The following is a 10,253-nucleotide window of genomic DNA, read 5'->3' as shown; positions in this document are numbered from 1 at the left end:
TGATCATATATATATTCTTGTATTTCGGGAACAAAATAAACATGGTAGATTATTGTCTATGATATGAAATATATGATCTTTCAAAATATACTTATGGGCTTTCGTGGACATCTCGTTAATCGGACACATTAATGGAAAAGTTGATGAATTTATTATTATAATAATCATATGAAATAGCACGTTTTTTTGTTGAACAATAGCACGTTGTTAATGATGTTTCAAAAATATATATTTTTGACTTTCATGAACATTTGGATATTTGAGATTGTTGGATAATATGTGGATATTTATTATTGTAAGAGTATTACTATTATTATTATTATTATTATTATTATTATTATTATTATTATTATTATCACCATCGCATTATATGAAATAACATATTTTTATTGATTTTTTGAGTTTCATGGGCATCTGGATATTTGTTGCATCGATGGACAATTAGTGTATATTTATTATTATAATAACATTATTACTATATTATCATACGAAATAATATATTTTTAATAATATTTCAAAAACTCAACTGTTTGGTCAATCAGTTGTACATCTATTCCAAAATCCGGAGGTCGCAAGTTCAATTCATGATGGAGATGGAATCCATTGACTTGTAGTAAGGGTATAAATATAGTAAAAGTAAAAGTATGAATGAGTTTTCATGCCCGTAGGACAGCATTAAAGGTATTTTTTTCTATCGCTCAAGAGTCGTTACATCATTACATGAAATGAATACACTATGAACCGATTACATCATAAATTGGAAAAGTTAAATAACTACCATTTCAAAGACATGGTGGGCCCTAATTACCATATAAAGACTCTTAAGGCCATTTTATGGGACACGGGAGCCCCTTTAGTCATACTTCTATCTTATTTATACTCAAGTTCAATAAATCACAGATTTTCACTTCCACGGGAATCGAGCTTGGGACCTCCGGCATGCAGAGTCGGTGTCCGACCACTGAGCCAAACGGTGTTGGCCTTATGGAAGTTTATATGGCCTTTAAGAGCCAAAATGTCTATGATAGTTATAGTAATAATTCAATTCATGTATTTGTTCATGATGTGTCCATGTCATATTGAATATAATGACTCTTGTAATCTATGTTAATATATTTTTTTTTTTTGGACATGTCGATATCCATGGACATTGATGGACAATGAATTGATATTTATTATAATAATATTATTTTATATCATATGAAATACCATATTTGTACTAAATATTTCAATAGTACATTTTTCTGATTTAAATGGCGATGTCTATATCCTTAGACATAGATGGACAATTAGTACTATATTATTATAATATTTTAATAATAAAAATATAATATAATAAAATATAAATAATATAATATAATATAAATAATATAATATAATATAACATAATATAATATAATATTATTATATATTACTATATTATTATTTATCTAATTTTAATTATTATTATTTTTATCATTGTTGATGTCAAAATTTCTCTTTTTGGAATCAGTCAAGGGGCTGAGACTGCTACGTTGAATCTTGTTTTGCTCTTCTCGAGTTTGGGAAATGAAATTTGCAAGGAATTCGAAAACTTCTCCGACGTTCAAGATAGTGAGATTGCCCTAGCAGTTGAATAATTGAGTATTGAGTAATTATGTGTAACGTCCCAAGCCTTAGCAGATGTCGATGTTGTCCCCACTTTGGCGACCCCAGACCCAAGTTTATAGATACGGGATTTTGTTCTTGGCGAAGACACCACTATCCCACCCAAAAGGCCTCGGGACTTGCTAACCTTGAGTGTACACTTATAAGCCAGTCCCCGAACACTCTCGCGAGCGATGTGGGACTATCACAATCCCCACCCTCAACAAAAATCCGTCCTTGACTCTGATACCACTTTTCATTCATTTGTGCATTCACTATACGACCCAGCAGAGGCGGTCTAACAACCACACTACCCACGAATATCGAGTCAACTCCTGGCCCAACAACATCAATATCATATATCACAACGTCTTCTAACATCTTCCACTGATTCATCATCAATGTTACTACAATACCCCTCGGTTGTCGGCTTAGTGCATAAGCAACTAAATTAGCCTTACCCAGGTGGTATTGCAGCGTGAAATCATAATTTTTCATCAAGTCCAACCACCGACGTTGACACATGTTTAACTCTTTTTCTGAGAAGGGATACATGAGGCTCTTATGGTCGGGAAAGAGATCAAACTTTTAACAGTACAATTAATGCCTCCAAATATTCAAAGCAAACACTATAGCTACCAACTCTAAGTTGTGAGCTGGATAATTCCGCTCATGCGATCTCAACTTCCTCGAAGCATAGGCAACCACTCTATCACTCGACATTAGAACATAACCCAGACCCTGAATTGATTCATCAGTGTAAATCTCTAACCGAACACCACTCAGGAATGATCAAAACTAGTGCAGTAGTCAACCTCGTCTTTAATTATTGAAATGTCTGATCACACACTATAGACCATTGAAAAGGAACCTCCTTCATACTTAGGTTCTCCAGAGGCCCTGCAATACTCGAGAACCCCTCGATAAACCATCTATAATATCTAACTAAACCCAAAAAACTGCGAACCTCCGTCGCTGATGTGGGTTGCTTTTAGTTAAGCATGATTTCGACCTTAGAAGGGTCAACCAACACTCTAGCGCTAGAAATAACATGACACAGGAATTTTACTTCTTCTTGCCAGAATTCACACTTCTCGAACTTGGCGTATAATCGATGTTCCATCAGTCTTTCTAGTATCAGTCGAAGTGATCGCTATCATGGGCAATGTGATGGCGAGCGAGGCCTCTGGTGTGGAACAAAATCTCACACCACAGTAGGTGGTGGCCAAGTGAGGCCAATATCGTTCTGGGGGTCCACGGTGTAGCTGCGTACTCTGATGGTTGGGCGAATCGTATGTCGCCACCCATGTTGAGGCTTTTGGGGGGGGGGGTCGTGGATCCTTCGTCAAAAATAAAATCCCATACCTGTGTGGGGTGGTTAAAGCGGGGACAATATCAAAAACTGCTAGGGCTTGGGGCGCCATGTCTTGAGTTTAGAATTGGACCTTTAGTTGATCTTCAAGCTTAAGACTTAGCTTGTCATTGTGGTGTGAGCATCGTTCCTTCTACGAATTGAGTTTAATTCCTTTTATAGGCTTCGTTGAACGACTGTAGATAGGGGTGTTAATGAGGCGGCTAAGATCCACCATGTTGTATTGAAATTATTATTCCGTAGTCATGAGATATTAGGATTCCTCTTTGGAATTATTCCGTATGTTTGATATTGAGAAGTTACTTGTTTCAAGGATACTTGATAGATTGTGTTTCCGATCTTGTGGATTGTTAAGGAGAAGTTCCATCCTTGAGAGACTTTTGGAGCCCAAGTTTAATAAATACTTTAGATCCACACCGACTGGAATCTTTATAGGATTTTGGGATTAACTTAGTAAAACATTAGGCACGCTTCTTTCCCCTCATGTTTTGGGATTGAAGTATCGGCCCCACTTACGACGACCCCCTAGTCTTCTCTTAAATTACAGGGCAGCCCTGGTTGTGTATTTAAGCCAAGGCAGAGCTTAAGGCGCCTAAGACAATTGTACCGACCCCCTAAGTCTAGGCTTGAGTTGTAGATCTCTTTCGAATTCATTCTCCCTGTTGACTTTGTTAGGAAAAATAACCTAAATAACTTGTTCACAAAAATGAAGATAAAAGATGTGAAAGTAAAAGCAGATACACCAACATAATTTAAAGTAACAAAACTAGAAGGTAAAATAACCATGTGACCTAGTCCAGAAATCTTCCACTATAATGATAACAATGGGTTACATAATTCTTCCCTAAACAAATAGAGGATTAACCAACTCTTGAAGATGTCTAGAAACACTATTGGATAAAAATTCTTCACCAAAACTATGGTGGATAAATTGAAAAAGAAATAGAGAAATAGAAATCTCTTACTCCTTAAGATTTGAACAAATCCTAGATTACCGAAGGCTGAAGAAGTTTAACACAAACTAAATTGCTTCGCAAAATTAATAATTCTCTTTTCTTCAAACCAATATTCTTCTCTTTCAATCTCTCTTGAAAGAACCACTTCAGAAATCTCTCTTTCTCTGACCTCTCTCTGTTCTGAAAGTCTAAATTTTCACAACTCCAAATCCTACGATTTTTTAGAAACCTAAGTTTCCCATCCGTACTTCATTATCCTTTTTTTTGCAAATAGAGGATTTCCTGCATTCACTCTTGAATAATTTTTTTCCACAACCAAAACATTTAACCTCTGATGATGCATAAAATGTCCAGACGTTGACTAACGTCTGAAGAGTCAAGATTAGACCTGAAGTCTACAGGGTCAAGCTGGCTTAAGGCAGCAGGACTGCTGAGCTCCCGATGGTCCACCGAATGTTCCCCTAACTGGGAGGTCGGCCAGAACTAGGGAGGCAGCAGCGCCAAGCGACCTACCGACTTAATCCTGGAACTTCTAGAAAGATCTTTGTAGGCTACACATCTCGAAGTGTTTAAGCCAGTTTGGACTCCACGTATCTAAAGGAGGAAACTTCTCTTTTAGAGTCTATCACACCGGCAAGATATCTACGGAGAATCCTTGAACTTAGGAACTTCCACTTATCAAAGATCCGGGATAGACTCTGAGAGAAACCCTAGGTACTCAAGAGAGGAAACTTTCCCTTCGGTTTGACAGCAACCGCCTCACCACCGCCACTAATAACAGTCGGCCTAACATCGCCTATAAAAGGCCCTCCACATCGTACTTCATAGGACATGATCTCATTATCCCAAAAAGATCACAAGAAACTCAGAGTTCTCATGACTCGCCCCCAAAAGGATCAACCAATATTCATTCTTTTACTGCAAAGAGCGCCCTGACTGGCTTGAGCGTCGGAGCGGTTTCGAACCCTTTGCAGGTTTTCCCCCCTCGGGATCAAACGAACAGGAGCAAGGAGCATGAGCAGGAGCAAGGAGCATGAGTAAGGAACAAGGAGGGAGGAGTAGGAGAAGCAAATAACCAGAGCCGAAAGCAGATTCAACCGCTAGAGTCTGACTTGACTTAACAAAACAATCAACTTAGCGGAGGCTGTCATGCATCAACTCCCTGTTTCATGCTGATAAAACGAAAAGCCATTTTTTGACATCAAAAACCTCTTTCTCCGGTTTTGATCTTCCACTTGACTTATCACAGTTATGAGGTTTTTTACTTTTATCTCTCCCCCGTCTTTCTGTAACAAGTGCTTCTAATTAAGATTCATTTGACAATGATTTCCTTCTTGTTTCTTCATTCAACAAACTATCTGTTACGTGATTCATACGTATTATACCATCAGAAGCATAATTGCTAAGAGACACCACCAATGTCTCCTAACTATCTGGTAAAGAATTTAGAAGACGTAACGCTTGCAACTCATCATCCAAAACTAACTTCATTGCAGAAAGCTGATTTACTAGACTTTTCATCTCATTCAAGTTCGGAGAAATTGAGGTTCCTTCTTTGTACTGTAATTTTCCTAGCTTTCAAAACAAATAAGTCTTTTTGGCAGCTGCCTTCTGATCATATAACTCTTCTAATTTCCTCCATAGACTAAAAGCGGAAGTCTCCATGGATACATTGGTGAAATACACTAGAGTCTACCCATTGTCGAATAAATCTGACAACCTTTCTATTTAATATCTTTTAGTCTTCTTCATCCATCTTCATCGGTTTTGTACTGTGATTTTCAATGGGTTCAGCTGGATCTTTGCAGTATAACAAATCTTCCATTTTTCTTTCCACATCAAATAGTTTTTTCAATCTAAGCTAATCATGTGATTACTACTCCCTTCCATATTCCTGAACAATAAATCTAGCCTGAGCTCTGGTACCACTTGTTGGGGAAAACGGGCGTGTTGGCGCAGCGGAATATAAGTTTTCCCCCTTTGTGTTAGTTACGAAAAAAAATATGTTAAATAGTGGTAGCAATAAACAAGTAACTGAAAGTAAATAAGACAACGATTTTTAACGTGAAAAACCTCCTCAATATGAGAAGTAAAAACCACGGGACAAGTTATCTACTCCAAATCCACTATAATAAGAAATTGAGTTAGAAACTACGCCTTCCTTGTTCAATAGAACAAAACCTCGAGACTCATTTTCCAAAAGAAGTAATCTCAAACACTAAGAAAACCTCACAAGAATGAGTAAAACAACCGAGAAATATGCAGTCCAGAACAATCCTAAATTCACTAGGATTCCGACCACCAATTATCAATCCCGCCGTCCAAATACTAGATCAACAAGTCAAAAATATGTCTGCAAAAATCTAGGTCAATCGGAGAAGATCTCACCATCGGATTTCTCAAACACCGAAGACTGTACGTGCGTTTCTAAATAAGATTAAGGGTAGTGTTTACAGACTTCCCCTTAACCCTAATTCCACCGACCCAAAAAATCCGACTTGGACCCGGATGTGGTTTACTATACCAAACTCAACCAACTTGATACTGGTTGACCTGTTGGACTTTTGGTATTTTCTTGACTTATTGACCTCAGTCAAATGACGACGAATTTTTAGATCATCAATTATTATTCTTTATTTTTTTTGTTATCTTCCTTATGAAGATGTCCGAACGAATAACAAAGATATTGACAAACATTTTAAATGTCTCAAACGTATAAAAATTACATTTCAAAACATTTTAAAGAAATAACACATACATATAAGAACGTTTGAAATGTCTCGACCAATAATGCCGACAAATTCATGTCCAGAACCAGTGCACCCCTAAAGTGATAGTGACAGATCTTCTTTGTCCTTTCTGCCAAATTTGTTACTAATTCTGTCTGCTGTTGTCACCTGAAAAGTTTTTCCTCTTTTTCATGTAGCTGATCTCATCTTCGGTGGTCAAGACTCAATACCATCACTATTTTTTTTTTTTTGTTGAAAAATACCATCACTATCATCACAAGAAAAGTTTAAGGAACCAATTTGTGAGTTTGCTCCAAAATTTTCTTTGCTCAAGTCTTGTCTAATTGAAACGCTAGAAATAGCCCCGTTACCCAGATTTTCCTAATCTTCTAAATGTTAAGATATCAAAGGAGTTCACTTAAGAGTTTTTTTTTTTTTTTTTTTGCATTAATCAGCAGGCTGAAGGGAAACCTGAACCCAAAGAACAACGGGAAGCAAAAAAAAAAAACAACTACATCAACACTCTAAGCAACAAATAAACAAACAACACTACCACTTTTCCCTCACTCTTCGACCACCATCCATATCCTCCGAAATAAGCTTCTTCAAGTCCCCATTCATTTCCTGCCAATACAGCACTTCAGACCCCTTCATAGGCCTAGACTGAGCTAAGAAATCCGCAACCATATTAACCTCTCTAAACACATGTTGCACAGAGCATTCAAGCAGCTCACCCATCAACCCCTTCACAGTTTGAAGCAGAAACAATGATTTCCAAGGAGGCTTAGCATCACTATGAAGCAGCAAATTACAAACATCTTTAGAATCAGTCGCAATACACAATCTGGTAACACCATGGTTGAGGGCCAATCGCAGCCCAGCAGCTACACCATGAAGCTCATGTTGCAAAATAGACACACCTTCACATGTATGAGAATACTATTTTTTTTCTTAAGGAGAGTTTAGTATTACTTCCTTCCCAGGAGTGGTCCTGAGATTTTGGAGGTCCAAAGCGAGTTTTAAGAATGTGAACCTAAACGTGTCTTACAAGAAAAAAAATTGTATACCGGAACTTTCTACATTTTCTTTACACATAATGTGGGTTTAGGGAGAGCCCTTGTCAGTCTTTGGTTGATTTCTCGATGAAGTGGTTCAACGAGGAACTCGGGGAGTCAGTAGCTTGTTCAGTTTCTTTTTTCTTTAAACCAAAAAAGGAAGTATTAGAAGATGATTCTCTGAGGAAATAGCCCTAAGAAATTTCAACCTTCTTTTTTTGTTGCTTAGGGTGATAATGTTGGTTGTGGTTTGATAGTGGTTGTGGTGGTGGAGGTTTAGTGTTGATGGTGGTTGTGGTGTTGAAGTTTAGTAATGGTTGAGGTACAATGGTAGAGGTTTAGTCATCGCGGTGATGGTAGTAGAGGTACAAAGTGGAGGTTTAGTAATCGCGCTGGTGGTAGAAGTGTCAACTAAAGTAATTAAAAAAAATACAATTTAATAGTGGTGGTTGTGGTGTTGAAGTTTAGTAATGATGGTGGTAGAGGAGGTTCAGTAATTGTGGTGGTGTTAGAAGTGTCAACTAAAGTAATAAAAAAAATTAAAGAAAAAAACGCTTATGCTTAAGATTGAAACTACGTTGTCCTCTAACATCCTGACTACAAATTGAGCTAAAGTAACATTCTTGTTGCTTTGGTAACTTTTTTATCGAGATAAAATAAATAGCCCCGTCCCCACCCTTAAGTCTTTCTATGTAGGCTTCATGTGAGCCCTTTTGACCCTGGGGTTCGAAGCGAGGCTTTGTCGGCTTGCATCCCAAGGCCGGCCAGGTTCTTCCCAATTGATGTGGAACTACTCTTCTATTAATTGGTAATTAGTAAGTTGTGTCTTTTATGTTTTATACTTACAAGTACAAAAATTAGACTTATCTTTATTATTTTTTGTGTATCTTCCTCCCACATCCTTCCCGTCGATATGATATCCCAACTTCGATCGACTCGTGAGTTCCTCATTGATTTGTTAATTCACGCAATAATTTAACTTCCACATTTTCATTTTTTCGTTCGGTTCTTCATTTGCATTTCTGTTTTTCTTTAGGTTACAAAAGTTATAATTTATAGGTAGATATACAAATATCAAGCTTGTTCGAGATTGGTTGTATTGGAGAACATCAGTTGTAAATTAAACCATAGAGAACAATAAAGAATTTTAGAATTTTATAGCTTAAGATTTCACGATTTTTTCTCAAACTGTCGTGGTTTATTTACTTTAAAATTTAGATAAGTGTTATTGGTATATAGAGAAAGGTAGATATGAGAGAGAAAACAAATAGGTATGAAAAACAAACATTCGTCGTTCGCAGAACATCGACGATGGTAGCAAATAACGAAAAGGGAGAGATCGGGAAAGACATAAAATAAATAATAAAATAAGACTATTTTAGTAATTTTTTTAGTGCAAGAAAATGGTATCTTTAATTTTCAAGTTAGAGAGGGAGTATCTCTAATTGGACATCAGTGGTGGGCGGTGATGCTAAATTCCTTTTTTCCCCAGGGATAGTTATAGTTAATATGTAACGTCCCAAGTATAGATTTTCACATCAGTCGCCATGAAAACCTAAACTTAAAGCATTTCTCCGTAGAACAGTAAACATAGTCCATATATTCATCACAAGAGAGAAATAACATCAAATACGAAGTTCATAAGAAACTGTAAATCATCTAAAAGAAACTTTATTAAGTTCGCAATATTAGAATGAAGTATCAAAACCATCAATAAGTAGGTCGGAAATAAACAAACAAAAGAAATAACTACTTAGGAGATGCAACTCCAAATAACTACCCAAGAAAAGAAATTATACCACTATGAAAACTCTTCCAAGGGCTAACTACGACTCAAGCAGGTGACACTTCCTGATTTTGTTAACCTGAAAAATAATAGGTTAGGTCAAAACCTAGCAAATAGATTTTCAAATCCTTAAAACCTTAATAGACAGTCTCAAGATCTATCAAGTCAACTAGATTTCTCCATGTATATAAGTAATGGTGACAACTAGAGGCATAGGCAAATAACAAATTAACAAACAAACACAAGTGTTATGGTAAGTTATTGTATATCCAGGGAGATCGGATCCATCACCCGACCCCTCCCATAACCCATGATGCATGAGAGTAGGGTCCACAAAGCTATCCTTGTGTTAGCATCGACCCCATACTTAGGTCATACCTCAGTACGCCTAACCATGCGGACCCGTCGGTCATCGCACCAAATATTCGGTAGAGATGGTCGAACCAACTACCAAATTCATCAACTTCCCACCAACTCACAACATCACCACATCACACACACATAAATCAATCGTTATAGCATATACTATACTTTCATATTCAACAATAGCATATAATGAATTCATTAATTTATCAAGAATTGAAAACTAAATCATGTTTCCTGTAAATAAAATATCATCGAATGATCTTTATTTTATTGCTGAATTTTGATCATCAAATTATGTGTATTTATACACTACTGATGTTAACAAGAGAAAGATGTCTAGTTATGAAAGTCATACCCATTAAG

Source organism: Eschscholzia californica, unplaced genomic scaffold (assembly GCF_041429995.1).
Source record: "Eschscholzia californica isolate CP2 unplaced genomic scaffold, dmEscCali1.0.p SCAF_1, whole genome shotgun sequence".
Taxonomy (NCBI): Eukaryota; Viridiplantae; Streptophyta; class Magnoliopsida; order Ranunculales; family Papaveraceae; genus Eschscholzia; species Eschscholzia californica.
This window is presented reverse-complemented; position numbering follows the sequence as displayed.